Here is a 14507-nt window from a genome sequence, read left to right as displayed (position 1 = left end):
TAATATTTTCAGAATGCCAAGCACCCTGTAGCTTGTTCACTATTTGCTCAATAGTTCAGTTGGTAGAGTTGGAATATACATAAGGACTTACACAGATAAAACAATAACAATAACCACGTGCCCAAGTGAAGACAGCTTTTAATTGTACATCCCTATCTATTGCTATTACTGAGCATTCTAAAACATCTTATTCTTGTTGCATCATAGCATCTATATCAATTTCATGTTGTAAGGCTGCTCACACAGTCTAAACTAAATCTTTAGGAGGTGAGTTTGTGAGGCAACTGCAGACAGGAAAGGTGAGCCAATAATAGAAACTGCAGCTAAAATTCCTACATCTGGAGCCAATAAATCTTTTGCTTCTAGGTTTCCAAGACCTGTTTCCTGAGCTATTATGTCAAAAGTTTCTTCTCCAGCAGACTGATCTCATACTTTCATTGGAAACAAGGCATAACGAGGTTGCTCTACAATCCAAAGTATAGGTCTTAAAGTGGCATCTAGCGTACAATTACCAGACATAGTAAAGACTTGTTTTATGACACTTTGGGTGGATAAATTTCCAGGAAGAAACATTTCAGGATACTTAATGAATGCCTTTACATAATTAATTGTTCCCACACTTGTTTCTGTGTTCTGGGACCCAGCTCTGCCATGGCTCTCCAAAGATCTTCAGAGACCTTTCCTGATTACATTATTATTGTGTCCTCTGTAAGGGATCTATGGGTACTTGACTTCGAGTGAAAGACCACACGAACAAACTGGATCCCCCATCCCCTATAGTGTGAGTTATGTTTAGATGAGTGATTCATTTCCCTTGGCATTTTCCCCCAAACATCTCAGCCAAAAAAAGAGAGAGAGATTCATCCCTGAATGTTCACAGCTTATCCTCATATCTGAATTGATGGCTTTATGTTCAACATTACACAAATAATTTTGTTTTAAGATACTTAATAAACAATAACCAAAGACTTAAAGTTTAGAAACATAAGATCAGATAGTGTTCATGGTTCAACCATAGTGGATGATACTATGAACAAATTAGGAGAACAAGGGACAGTCTGCCTCTCAGATCTGTGGAAAAGAAGGCATTTAAGGCCAAAGAACTAGAGAACATTATGGGGGAAAATGGATAATTTTGATTACATTGAATTAAAAAGATTTGCACACACTAAACTAATGCAGCCAAGATTAGAAGGGCAGCAGAAACCTGGAGAAAAAAATTTACAGCAAGTATTTTTGATAAAAGTCTCATTTCTCAATTATATAAAAAATTATCTCAAATTTATAAGAATACAAACCATTTGCCATTTGCCAAATGGTCAAAGCAGATGAACAATTTTTAGATGAAGAAATTAAAGCCATTTCTAGTCATACGAAAATCTGCTCTAAATCACTATTGATTAGAGTCAATTCTAAGACACTACTTCACATATCTCAGATTGGTAAAGATGACAGGGAAAGATAACAGCAAATCCTGAAGGGGAAGTGGGAAAACTGGAAAACTAATGCACTGTTGGTGGAATTGTGAAATAATCGAACCATGATGGAGAGCAATTTGGAACTATGCCCAAAGGTCTATAAAATTCTGTATACCCTTAGATCCAGCAGTGTTTCTACTGGGTCTATAGTCCAATATCATTAAAGAAGGGAAAGAACCCACATGAGTAAAAATGTTTGCAGGCAGGAACTGAAAACTGAGGGAATGCCCCTCAGATGGAGAATGGCTGAATAAATTATGTTATATGAATGTAATGGAATATTATTGTTCTATAAGAAATGATGAGCAGGCTGACTTCAGAAAAACTTACATGAATTGATGCTAAGTGAATGCGTACAACCAAGAGAACAGTAAATACAGTAACAAGATTATTTGACTAACTGTGATGAACTTGAATAATGAGGAGATTCAAGTAAATTCTAGACTTGTGATAGAAAGGGCCATCCACATCCAGAAAGCTAATTATGAAGTCTGAATGTGGATCAAAACATAGTATTTTCACCCCTTTTAAAATGTTTTTTTTCTTTCACGCCTTTTTTTTATTTGATTTTTTTTTTTATTCAGCATTACTACAGTATGGAAATATATTTAGAAGAATTGCACGTGTTTAATCTATGTTCAATTGCTTGTTGTCTTGGGGAGAGGAGAGGAAGAGGAAGAAAAATCTGGCACACAAAATTTTACAAAGGTGAATATTGAAAACTATCTTTTCATGAATTTAGAAAAATAAAAATACTAGACTGATTTTTTTGACCTAAAACTACCTAAAATAAGATACAAATTTAGAAGCAACAAAGGAAAGTCCTAGCTTCCCTTCATGAAACTCAAAGACTTTTTATAGGAAAACCAATGAGAAGAACTTTGAGGAGAAACCAAAACTTTAATCTTTCAAATAGCTGATGAATTTTCATAATCTGCACAATAGGTGGAGAAAGAAGACATTCCTCTAATGACAGATTTAGAGTTACTATAGAAAATGGTCTTTATACAGAAATAGAAACGCAGAGACCTCAATCTATAGAAGGGAGAAAGCAGGGAGGGGTAGGGGCACACACACATACACAAACACACACACACACACACACCGTTCTCTAAACCATACACTAACTAGAAGGAAGAGAAAGTTGGAAGTGCAGAAGGTTGTGGGATGGAATAGAATGACCAGGAGAAGCCAGACACTGGGAGACACACAATCCTTTCTTGGATGCAACCTCTGCAGGGAAACTGAGGGCTCCAAAAGAAGAGGGGACAGGGAAGCAGGAGCTTCAGTACTGGGGTTCAAGGGGGATCCTCAGGGCAGGAAGGCCTAACTCCGGGATGCTTTGAGGTTGTGTAAAAACTCTCATCTTGTTCTGCTCCCCTTGAGGACCCCTTCCTCTTCCACTTAGGAAATGTGAACAGGAAATTAGACTAAAGGCCAGCCTAAAGATTTACCACAGAGAAATCATCCCACAGACTAAAGGAGCAGGATCCACACATTGATATCACAAAGTAACCGCAAGTCCACTCTCGGCAGCAGGTGGGGACTGGGCATTAGCAATGGCGCCTCTGCGGCCTCTGGAGTTCATCCTGAGCTCAGCCAGCCCTGGCCAGCCCCAGTGGCTTGGGGACCATCTGGGTAAGTAAATGAGCTTGCCCCAATATGGCACAGAGAGGGGGCCTGGTAGATCCCAAAAAACCTATTAAAACTAGATCCGCCCTCAGCCCTGGCTAACCGCTTCCAGGTGTAACCTGGCTGGGGAGGGAGGGATGCTCTCTTCCCCTAGTCCTCCTCCACTGTTACCTCTCTCTGTGAGCCAGGACTTCTGCCTCAGTATCCCTCCCCATTTTTCATGGCAATCTTGGTGCCGCCTCCGCCAAGCATGGTCTTTCCCAGAAAGTACCCAAAGAACCAAGAGGGCTTACCCCATTCCTGCCTTTCATAAATTGTTTATCCATGTGATGCAATATGATTTTCTTGTCCCCTGATTTTAGGTGGGGGGTGGGGAGGGGCTTTTGTACTGTTATTATTTTTATTAACGTTTTAAAATTTTCAAAACATACATGAATATTTTTTCAACATTAACTCTTGCAAAACTTTGTGTTCCAATTATTCCTCCCTTTCTCCTCACTCCTTCCCCTAGATAGAAAGTAATCCAATATATGTTAAACATGGTAAAAATACGTTAAGTGCACTACATGCATACATATTGATACAATTATCTTGCTGCCCAAGAAAAATCAAATCAAAAATGGGAAAAAAATGAGAAAAAATAAAATTCAAGCAAACAACCACAAAAAGAGAATGCTATGTTGTGGTCCACACTCAGTTCCCACACTCCTCTCTCTGGGTGTAAATGACTCTTCATTACAAAATCATTGGAATTAGTCTTAATCATTTTAGTGTTGAAAAGAGACAGTTTCATAGACTATCGGAATTGATCATCATATAATGTTGTTGTGCACAGTGATCTCTTGGTACTACTCATTTCACTCAGCATCAGTTCATGTAAGTCTCTCCAGGCCTCTCTGAAATCATCCTGATGTTCTTTTCTTATAGAACAATAATATTCCATAACATTCATGTACCATAATTTATTCAGCCATTCTCCAATTGATGGGCAGCCACTCAGTTTCCAATTTCTTGCCACTACAAATAGGGCTGCCACAAATGTTGGGGTCCCTTTCCCTCTTTTAAGATCTCTTTGGGATATGAACCCAGTAGAGACACATTGGATCAAAGAGTAGGCACAGTTTGATAGGCCTTTAGGCATAGTTCCAAATTGTTAGAATCACTTCCAACGCCAATGTTTTAGTGTCCCAGTTTTTCCACATCCCCTTCATCATTCATCATTGCCTTTTCCTGTCATCTCAGCCAATCTGAGAGGTGTGGAGTGGTACTTCAGAGTTGTCTTAATTTGCATTTCTCTGATCAATAGTGATTTAGAACACTTTTTCATATGACTAAAAATGGTTTTAATTTCTTCATATTGTCATCGTTAAGTGATGTTATAAAATGACCTTCCCATATCAAAATAAGAGACTGATTGGAATGTATCTTTTTCAGGTTTTACTTGGAACAAGGGAGAGGCATATCTGGTAGAAATGTATGGGCTTGGCCATTCATGTGCTCCTTTACATCCTGGGGCACCATTCCTTACTTGTGAATGCAGTTAATCAACTAACATTCTTGCTGTTCGAGTCCACCTCTAGTGAATAATCGAGAAACTGTATAACCTAGGTCAAGTGCAAGATATTCTTTGCAATCTCCATTTATTAATCTGAGTATCAGTGTTTATATTCCTTTTTTAGGATAGTCTTATAAAATTACTAACTACCTCCTTCCAGGGCATTTCTATATCCACTGTCAACACCAAGATTCTTTTCAACACAGAATTATAAATAGCATAATTGTGATGTTCATCAACATGAACAGAATTGTATATAGTTGTGATATTTATCATTACAAAGCATTAATGATCATACTAATGTATTTACCTTAAGTATATCGTTGATTTGTTGTATAGTTAAAAAATGCCTTGTTCCTGTCAAGATTATCCTAAATTTACCAAGTTTACTTTTGATTCATTATATAGTTAACATGCCTTCTTTCTGTCACATGTGTTTTTCATCAAGATTATCCTAAAATTACCAAGTATGTTTTTACAGTTGTTAGAGAGATGGTGAGCCAATAGTTTGAATTGGTCACCCCAAAAGAGAGTAGGTCAGAAACCATGACCTCAAAAACACCCTTGCTCTCAGCAAATGGTTGTTGTGATATGGGAGCCATTTGCCAGTGACTGCTGGAGATCCAACTCAATCTGGCAGAATGGATCTCCTCATGTGAAAGGATGTTGGTGATGATGATACAAGGAGACTAAGAGGCAGTTGCTGTTTTGACCTCTCTCCTCTTCCCTCTGCCTTCAATTTATCTCATTCCCAGTCCACAAGCAACACATGTCAGTAAAGGCTGCTTTGCAACTCCTTCAGATGTTATGATCCACAGCTGTGGAGGCTCTTGGAGAATTGACCTGCCCCTTCACCTAGGCATGGTCCTTAACAGGTGGTTGAAGTGTCTGTCACTTCATTCTTCATCTCTGTTTTGATGGACCCCTCTTTTTCTGTCTTGTCCTAGTAGATGAGATGGACACTCAGTGAGTGCTTGTTACATCTGGAGAAATACAAGCAAACCCTCTGCCCCAAACTGTTAGTTTATGGGGACCCTTCCACTCCTATCAGCATAAGCTCCTATCCCTCCCAATTGTTCAACTGTTACTTGGTTTTTTTTTTTAAATAGCCTTTTATTTACAGGTTATATGTATGGGTCTTTACAGCACTGACAATCGCCAAACCTCTTGTTCCAATTTCTCCCCTCCTTCCCCCCATCCCCTCCCCCAGATGGCAGGATGACCAGTAGATGTTAAATATATTAAAGTATAAATTAGATACACAATAAGTATACATGACCAAACTGTTATTTTGCTGTACAAAAAGAATCGGACTCTGAAATATTGCACAATTAGCCTGTGAAGGAAATCCAAAATGCAGGTGGGCAAAAATATAGGGATTGGGAATTCAATGTAATGGTTTTTAGTCATCTCCCAGAGTTCTTTCACTGGGCGTAGCTGGTTCAGTTCATTACTGCTCCATTGGAACTCATTTGGTTGATCTCATTGCTGAGGATGGCCAGGTCTATCAGAATTGGTCATCATATAGTATTGTTGTTGAAGTATATAATGATCTCTTGGCCCTGCTCATTTCACTCAGCATCAGTTAGTCAAATGTTACTTGTACTTGAGTACCTGGTGTCCTATTTCTTTGTGCCTGGACTCAACATAATTCATTAAATTCAGATAGCCACAATAGAAATTCTCCAGGCTCTAAACCATTATTTTTTGTAGGATTAAATCAAAGCTAAACTAGATTTAACCATTGTCTCCTCAATTCCACTTAGTACCTTGTTTCAAGTTCTGGCCCATAACAAAATGGAATAAAAGAAAACCTACCCAGGAAACAAAGAAAGGCTGGACAGCTCCTAAGCCATATGTAGCATTTAATATATTGCTTTGTTTTATATCGAATCTGCTGTAGGTTCTGCTGGTTACCTGACTTTTTTTTTCTTCTCTTATTTTGTATTTAATATACATTATAATAGAGGCTGCTAAATGGCATAGTGGATAGAGCACTGGCCCTGAAATCAGGAGAACCCGAGTTCAAATGTGGCCTCAGACACTTAATACTTCCTAAATGTGTGAACCTGGACAAAGTCACAACCCCAGTTGCCTCAGAAAAAATATAACAGCCACCACAAAGATGGTAAAGAGAAGACATTCAGAGAGATTTGGGAAGCTCTGTGTGGCCTAAGGAAACAGGAGCTGAGCAACCGCAGGAGGACAATTTCTGCTCTGCTCCCAGCCAGGGAAAGGACAAGAGCTGAGGAAGCTTCCACGGTTCTGATCCAGACAACAGGGTCAACGGTTTCCAGGAAAGTCAATGGCTACAGGAGGGAGCTTGGCCACAGGACATAAAGAGTAGCTAGAAGGCAGGGGTGTGTGTGTGTGTGTGTGTGTGTGTGTGTGTGTGTGTGTAGGAGGGCAAATGGTGCTGGACTAAAGCAAGACATGATACCTACAAGATAGATGCTAATGGGTGAAGTGGTCTTGTCAGTGGCCTATATTGAGGGGAAATTTAAACAAACATGTGGGGGCAGCAACTAGGAGAAGAGTGTTAGCGTTCAAGAAGCCAAATGGACAATGAATTAGTTCAAAATATAGCAGAGAGGAGGGCAGTGTTGTTATTACTGCATTTACTTTCTTGACCATTTTTGTAAAGTAAGGATCCAATGATAAGAGAGATGGCCAGCCTCACAGACCATGCTCCAGATCTCTGGAAATGGCCTCTTGGATTGATATTGCCACATCTGTGGGCAGAATACACTCACCTGGGGTGGGGGTTTTGGGCTCTGAGGAGCCATTCTCTCTCGCTGCAGGTTGTCTGCTTGGGCCAGTCCTTAGTCCTCCGCAGGCTGTTGCTGGGGGATGATTACAATGAAACACAAATGTGTTTCCCTTCTTTTCCTGGACAGCAGGATAGCTGCAGGAAATTACAGAGAGTGAACTTCCAGGGGAGTTACTAAACCCCTGGCACTGGGAGAGACCCCAATCACCAGGGGGAGAGAAGCTAAAAGCAGGGGCAGGTTGAAAAATAAAAATGGTAAAGGCAAGATAGGAGAGAAAAGGCAGGATATTGTCTGAACTCTCTTCAGTTTCTTATGAAATATATATGTGTGTGTGTGTGTGTGTGTGTGTATTTTGCTAGGATTGCGCTACCTAGCTGCCCATGACTCCAGAATCATAATGGAAAGTTATTTCATGGGCATATTTCATAGAGCACCAGCCCTGAAGTCAGGAGGACCTGAGTTCAAACATGGCCTCAGGCACTTAAGGCTTCCTAGTTGTAGGATACTAGGCAAGTCACTTGACCTCAATTGCCTCAGCAAAAAAAAAAAAAAAGGTTCTGGAGTGACAGAACTTACCAAACAATAGGAAAAACAATTTTCCAGTCTTAGATAATTTAGAAAAGTTGCAAGAAATAATTGTCTCACTTGGGGAAAAGGGAAACATAGCCCAAGCACAGATCAACAACTGAGATCCAGTGGTCCCTGGCATAGCAGATGAACAGCCAGTTCCAGAAGCCTTGGCCCAGCTGACAAGGAGCCAGCCCCTGAGGCTCTGTCTTTGAAGCAGAAAGTCAGTAACCAAGCTTCTGGCCCCAGAGCAAAAAGCGTGGGATAGTGTCGTCTGCTTAGGGGAAGAGCTCAACCTTAAAAGCCACAGACTGGGAAATGAGAAAAAGCCACAACAAAATAAAAAAGCTCTGAAATAGAAAATTATTGTGGTTGAAGGGAAGGTCAAAAGGCAAATTCGCAAGAAGACAAGATCAAAATGCCTCCAATGTGAAATCTCAAAGAGAAATATAGATTGGTCACAGGTCCAAAAAGTTCTCTTGGAAGAGCTCTTAAAGGATTTTTAAAATCCAATAAGAGAAGTAGAATAAAAATTAGGAAAAGAAATGAGTGGAACTAGAGAATCATGAAAAAAAAAAGTCACCAGTTTGGTTTAAGGAAAGCACAAAAATCCACTAACACAAACAACTCCTTTAAAAGCATTGGAAAAATGAAAAAGAAGGTATGCTGAAGACAATAATTAATTAAAAATTTGGAAACCAATATAAATAAAATATACATGGAAAGAACCCACTGATCACTTCCTGAAAGAGATCCCAAAATGAAAACTCCTAGAAACATTATAGCCAAATTGCAGAACTCCCAGGTCAAGAAAAAAATTTTGAAGCAGCCAGAAACAACTGAAATATTGTTCAGGCACAGTCAGGATTGCAATATGATATTCAAGAAGGCAAAGGAGCATGGATTACAGCCAAAAATAACAAAAACTACACAACAAAACTAAACATCACCTTTCATAAAGGAAAACAATTCAACGAAAATGGGAGTTTTCTGGAGGCAGCCTTAGTTTCAGTTGAAATAAATAATTACTGCAAAATCACAGCCAGCTGATAAAAGATATATAGACTGGAGGGTGGAACCTCACTCCCAAACTCATTCAGGGTGATGACCTCTGAGTGCTGTTTGCCTCCTCTCCCCTAGCCCTGCCAATCATTACATGGCCAATGGGCATTGGAGTGGCTCTTCTCCAGCCTAGACTCCTCCCTTCCAAACTCCACCCTAGGACTCTTATTTCACCTGGCCACTTCCCCACCAAGCTGTTCATTTTATTTCCCATGAACTCTTCTTCCCCCAGGCTTCCATCAGCTCATGTTTTGTTGGAGGAAGGATTCAGGACTTTTATCTTGCCACAGGACTCGGTAGACCACTCCCTCCCTTACATCCCATTCAAACACAAATCAAGACATCTCCCTTTTATCTGTGGTCCTCTTCTAGAACAAAACATCATGGACCACAGAAATTTCCTAGATTCAGAAAAATGAACACTTTCTAAGAGCCTTCCCACAGTGAAGCCATTATGATTTCCAGGTTATTCAATTTTATATTGTATTGCTAATGAATATTTTATATTATATTCCATATATATTTATGTATGTATATATATGTATGTATATATTTGAATAATTTAGATTTCTCAGAGCTGCCTTTTCTGAGTTAGGAAGCAGGAGTCACAATGCAAAGTAAAATTATCAAACATTCTGATAATGTATATTCTTATGTTGTATTGTATTTATTTACAATAAGTGAACAGAAAACTGTTCTTATCACAGAACTCTGTGCTTTGGAGAGGGGCTGGTCACAACCCTTAAGATTTGAAATAATCCAAGAACTGTTGTATTGAGACTTCCATTGGAAATACAAACTCTGGGATTCTATTGTAACTTGCCTTCCCCCTTCCTTCCCACTTAGGATTTGTGTATAAAATCTCTGCCTGTTCTGCCACAAGTGGAGATCTCCTGCGCAGGAGAACTTCCAGTTTGGAAACTGTATCCTCATTGAGAAAGTGATAACTTAAACAGGTACTTCATTTCCAAAACCTGCCTCCAGGCCAGCTCTCCACACATTCATTACATTTATGAGGCTTTTCACCAAGATGAATCTTGTATCTAATAAGATTTGAATTCCAACCAAAGACTTCACACTGTTTGACTTTATATTTTTGTTGCAGTTTGAAATCTAAAATGTTAAGCAAGAATGAGATTTATCTCATTCATAATATTTCTTTCCAGGGTGAATTTTCTAAAGGTCAGTGACCAACAAATTCCAATTTAAGGCTCAGCCATCTTCATTATATATCTAAGTATTTCACATTGACTAGCCAACATTTAGTCTTTGTTTGGGCTGGGACTGGCTCAGACTGAATGTAAAGAGTATATTTTTTCCATTTTGACAAAAAAATTAAAATTAAAATTAAAAAAAAAGACATAATATGCTAATGAACTTACATTTATCATTTAATATCCTACTTGATTCCTCCCATTTTATATCTCATATGCTTTTCAGGACACATTTTCACTGCTTTTCAATTATATAAAAAATATAGTTGGCATTATAGTGGGTATAGAGAACTAAGGCTAGAGTTCAAATCTGACTTTATACACTTTCCAGTTGTGATGGTGTGCAAATCACTTAATCTCTATTTGTCTCAGTTTGCTAAATATAAACATAAGTGTTTTATATATTATAACTATTATTATGACTATCATTTTAAATGTTTTGAACAGTTCTTCCACATAGAATTTTCTTAATTGTTACTTTGGGTTGTATAATTTTAAAATTAATGATTTATCTGTCTGCCTCAGTTTCTCTATTTTAGAGAATGAGGAAAATAACAAGCCTAAAGTGTAAGGCTAAATCAATCAGTCCAACAATAAACAATTAAATGCCTCCTCCATGTCAGATCCTGAATGACAGGGATTTTCAAAAAAGATAAATAACAATCTCTGCCTCCAACAAGCTCACAAAATAATGGGAGAAACAACAAGCTACCGGTAAGATAAATAGGATATCATTGAAAAGGAAACACTGAAAGCAAGTACTTATGGATGAAGTGAATTGTGAAAGCTGTCTCACAAGATGGAAACACTGTTCTAAAAATTGAATGAAGATTGGCTACCCCCCAGGCCCAAGTTTGTTTCTCCAGAAATCACAGTTTTGCAAAGAATGGGATGATATAACCCTTTTCTTGTGGGACTAAGTTAGGGCTAAATTGGCATTAAAACTGCCATATACGGTAATTTAATAATCCTAAAGATGAGATTGGGTTAGAAGCTTTTCCTCATTTAGGACTTCGAATGTGAGGTCATTTCTGCTGACTAATCAGGGCAAAGGTCCAACTTATAGGGAATGTTAGCCCCGATTCTTATGTAATCTTTGCTGCTGACTGTCTCTTACCTCTCTTTAGTGCCACACCACCCTAGGTGGTTGAGGAGATGCTCAAATCTCCCAAGGTCTGGCAAATTAAAACTCTTTTCTTTTCTACCTTGAGATGCCTTCGATTTATTGAAGTTGATGGTCTTCTGCCCCACAGTTAAAGGTTTCCTATAGGAAGAAAGCTTTCAGTTGGAAAATGAAGGTAACTAGGAGGCACAAATGAGGGAGAGCACATTGCCAGAGAATAGCCAGAGAAATGTCTTGAAGGCATGAGATAGGGTATCATCTTCCTGGAATAGCAAGGAAGCCATTGTCATGAGATCCCAAAGAACTAAGATGTAAGAACCCTCACATAATTAGTGAGGAATATAAAGAGTTCACATTTGCAGGTTGGTAGAAAATCCCTGGTGTTTACTGAGTCCGGGAAAATTGGATCTTTAGGAAAAATCACCTGAAACAGGACATGGAGGACATCTTGTTTGGGAGCCTGAGGGACTGAGAAAGTAGTGTGACCCTTAACAGGAAGAGGGAAAAGAGAAGGAAAATAAAATGAGTTCGGTCTTACATGGTAATTGTAAGATATTTCAAATTAAAGAACTAGTTCTATATGTCTAAATGACATTTTGAAACAGAGAGGGTTGAGATTGATTGACCTCAATATTTTATATTGAAGAGTATTTTATCTCCCAATTACAAGTAAAGACAATTTTTAACACTTTAAATTGTTTTTTTCCAATTCCAAATTCTCTCCCTCCCCTTTTAACTTCTCTCACCTTAAGATGATAAGCAAAATGTGGTATATGAATGGTTGGGTACAATGTGGTATATGAAGATGATAAGCCATTTACAATAGTTATATAAGTGCAATAATGCAAAGCACATTTCCTCAAGAATTTTCACCTCATAAAAACTGAGTAGGGCAAGATTGAAGGATCCTGGTGCAGGTTACTAATGCTGGCCAGACATTCTGCTGGGCTGTGGAAAAGGACAAATGAGCACTTCCTAGGAAAATGCAGCATTTTAGAGAGGAAAAACATTTCCAGGGCAACAGTTGAAGGACCCTAGATATTGACTTAGGTGAGAACTGTTGCTGAGATTGAGCCCCTGGACAGAATTAAGAACATAACAGTAAGGAGGAGCTGAGGGTAAATGCAGCATTACTCAAAACTCAGAAATCAAATGACTAAAAATAAATGCAAATTTATTTTTATAAACATGTATATAAAAATAAATCAAATCAAATCAAATTAAAATTCAGGATGAGCGAAGAAAGGAAACAAACAAAGAACCTGACAATAGCTACTTTGCTATACAAGATCTGGATTAATATTCAAATAGTTAGGTTTAAAACAAGCCATTATACCCTTTGATCCAGCAGTGTTACTACTGGGATTATATCCCAAAGAGATTATAAAGAAGGGAAAGGGACCTGTATGTGCACGAATGTTTGTGGCAGCCCTTTTTGTAGTGGCTAGAAACTGGAAACTGAAGGGATGTCCATCAGTTGGAGAATGGCTGAATAAATTGTGGTATATGAAAATTATGGAATATTACTGTTCTGTAAGAAATGACCAACAGGATGATTTCAGAAAGGCCTGGAGAGACTTACACGAACTGATGCTAAGTGAAATGAGCAGGACCAGGAGATCATTATATACTTCAACAACAATACTAGATGATGACCAGTCCTGATGGATCAGGCCATCCTCAGCAACGAGATCAACCAAATCATTTCTAATGGAGCAGTAATGAACTGAACTAGCTATACCCAAAAAGAACTCTGGGAGATGACTAAAAACCATTACATTGAATTCCCAATCCCTATATTTATGCACACCTGCATTTTTGATTTCCTTCACAAGCTAATTGTACAATAATTCAGAGTCTGATTCTTTTTGTACAGCAAAATAATGTTTTGGTCATGTATACTTATTGTGTATCTAAGTTATATTTTAATATATTTAACATCTACTGGTCATCCTGCCATTTAGGGGAGGGGGTGTGGGGGGTAAGAGGTGAAAAATTGGAACAAGAGGTTTGGCAATTGTTAATGCTGTAAAGTTACCCATGTATATATCCTGTAAATTAAAGGCTATTAAATAAAAAAAAAAAAAAAATAAATAAAACAAGCCATTGCTGTCTTAAAGAATAACATTAGAGGTAAACAAGCTCAAAAGGAGTCCCTGCAAGAACATAAAAAGGAATTCCAAAATCAAATAAGAGATCAAGGAAATATGGGGGGAGGGAATGAAAGCAATCCAAGAAATTATGAAAAGAAAGTTAATCAATTTTAAAGAGGTAAAAAAAAAATCCTTGAAAAATAGAATTGATATGGAATATTACTGTTCTGTAAGAAATGACCAACAGGATAATTTCAGAAAGGCCTGGAGAGGCTTACATGAACTGATGCTGAGTGAAATGAGCAGGACCAGGAGATCATTATATTCAACAACAATACTATATGATGACCAGTTCTGATGGACCAGGCCATCCTCGCAACGAGATCAACTAAATAATTTCCAGTGGAGCAGTAATGAACTGAAAGCTATCCAGAAAAAAAGTCTGGGAGATGACTAAAACCATTACATTGAATTCCCAATCCCTATATTTGACACCTGCATTTTTGATTTCCTTCACAAGCTAATTGTACAATATTTCAAGTCTGATTCTTTTTCTACAGCAAAATAACGTTTTGGTCAGGTATACTTATTGTGTATCTAATTTATATTTTAATATATTTAACATCTACTGGTCATCCTGCCATCTAGCGGAGGGGTGGGGGGTAAGAGGTGAAAAATTGGAACAAGAGGTTTGGCAATTGTTAATGCTGTAAAGTTACCCATGTATATATCCTGTAAATAAAAGGCTATTAAATAAAAAAAAAAAAAAGAAAGTAAGACAGACTTCAATACTGCAGAAATAGTCAGGATTTCATAAAACCCAGCAGTTTCTATTCTAAAAGAACATGGTTTTTGGTTACATTAAATTTCAAAGAACAAAAGAATTGAAATGGCATCTTGAATAATTTACCCAGAAATCTGGAATATGGAATTAGGGGGGAAATACACATTTGACAAACTGAGCAACTTTCATGTATTTGTAATAAAAAGACCAGAACTCAATGGAAAATTT

The 14507-nt window shown here is 38.0% G+C and overlaps 1 pseudogene; it reads right to left on the bottom strand.

Annotated features, from left to right (window-relative positions):
* LOC100928552 overlaps window positions 1-14507 on the bottom strand; it is a 103671-nt pseudogene that overhangs the window by 75471 nt on the left and 13693 nt on the right.

The sequence above is a fragment of the Sarcophilus harrisii genome, chromosome 3 (genome assembly GCF_902635505.1).
Source record: "Sarcophilus harrisii chromosome 3, mSarHar1.11, whole genome shotgun sequence".
NCBI lineage: Eukaryota > Metazoa > Chordata > Mammalia > Dasyuromorphia > Dasyuridae > Sarcophilus > Sarcophilus harrisii.
This window is presented reverse-complemented; position numbering and strand designations above follow the sequence as displayed.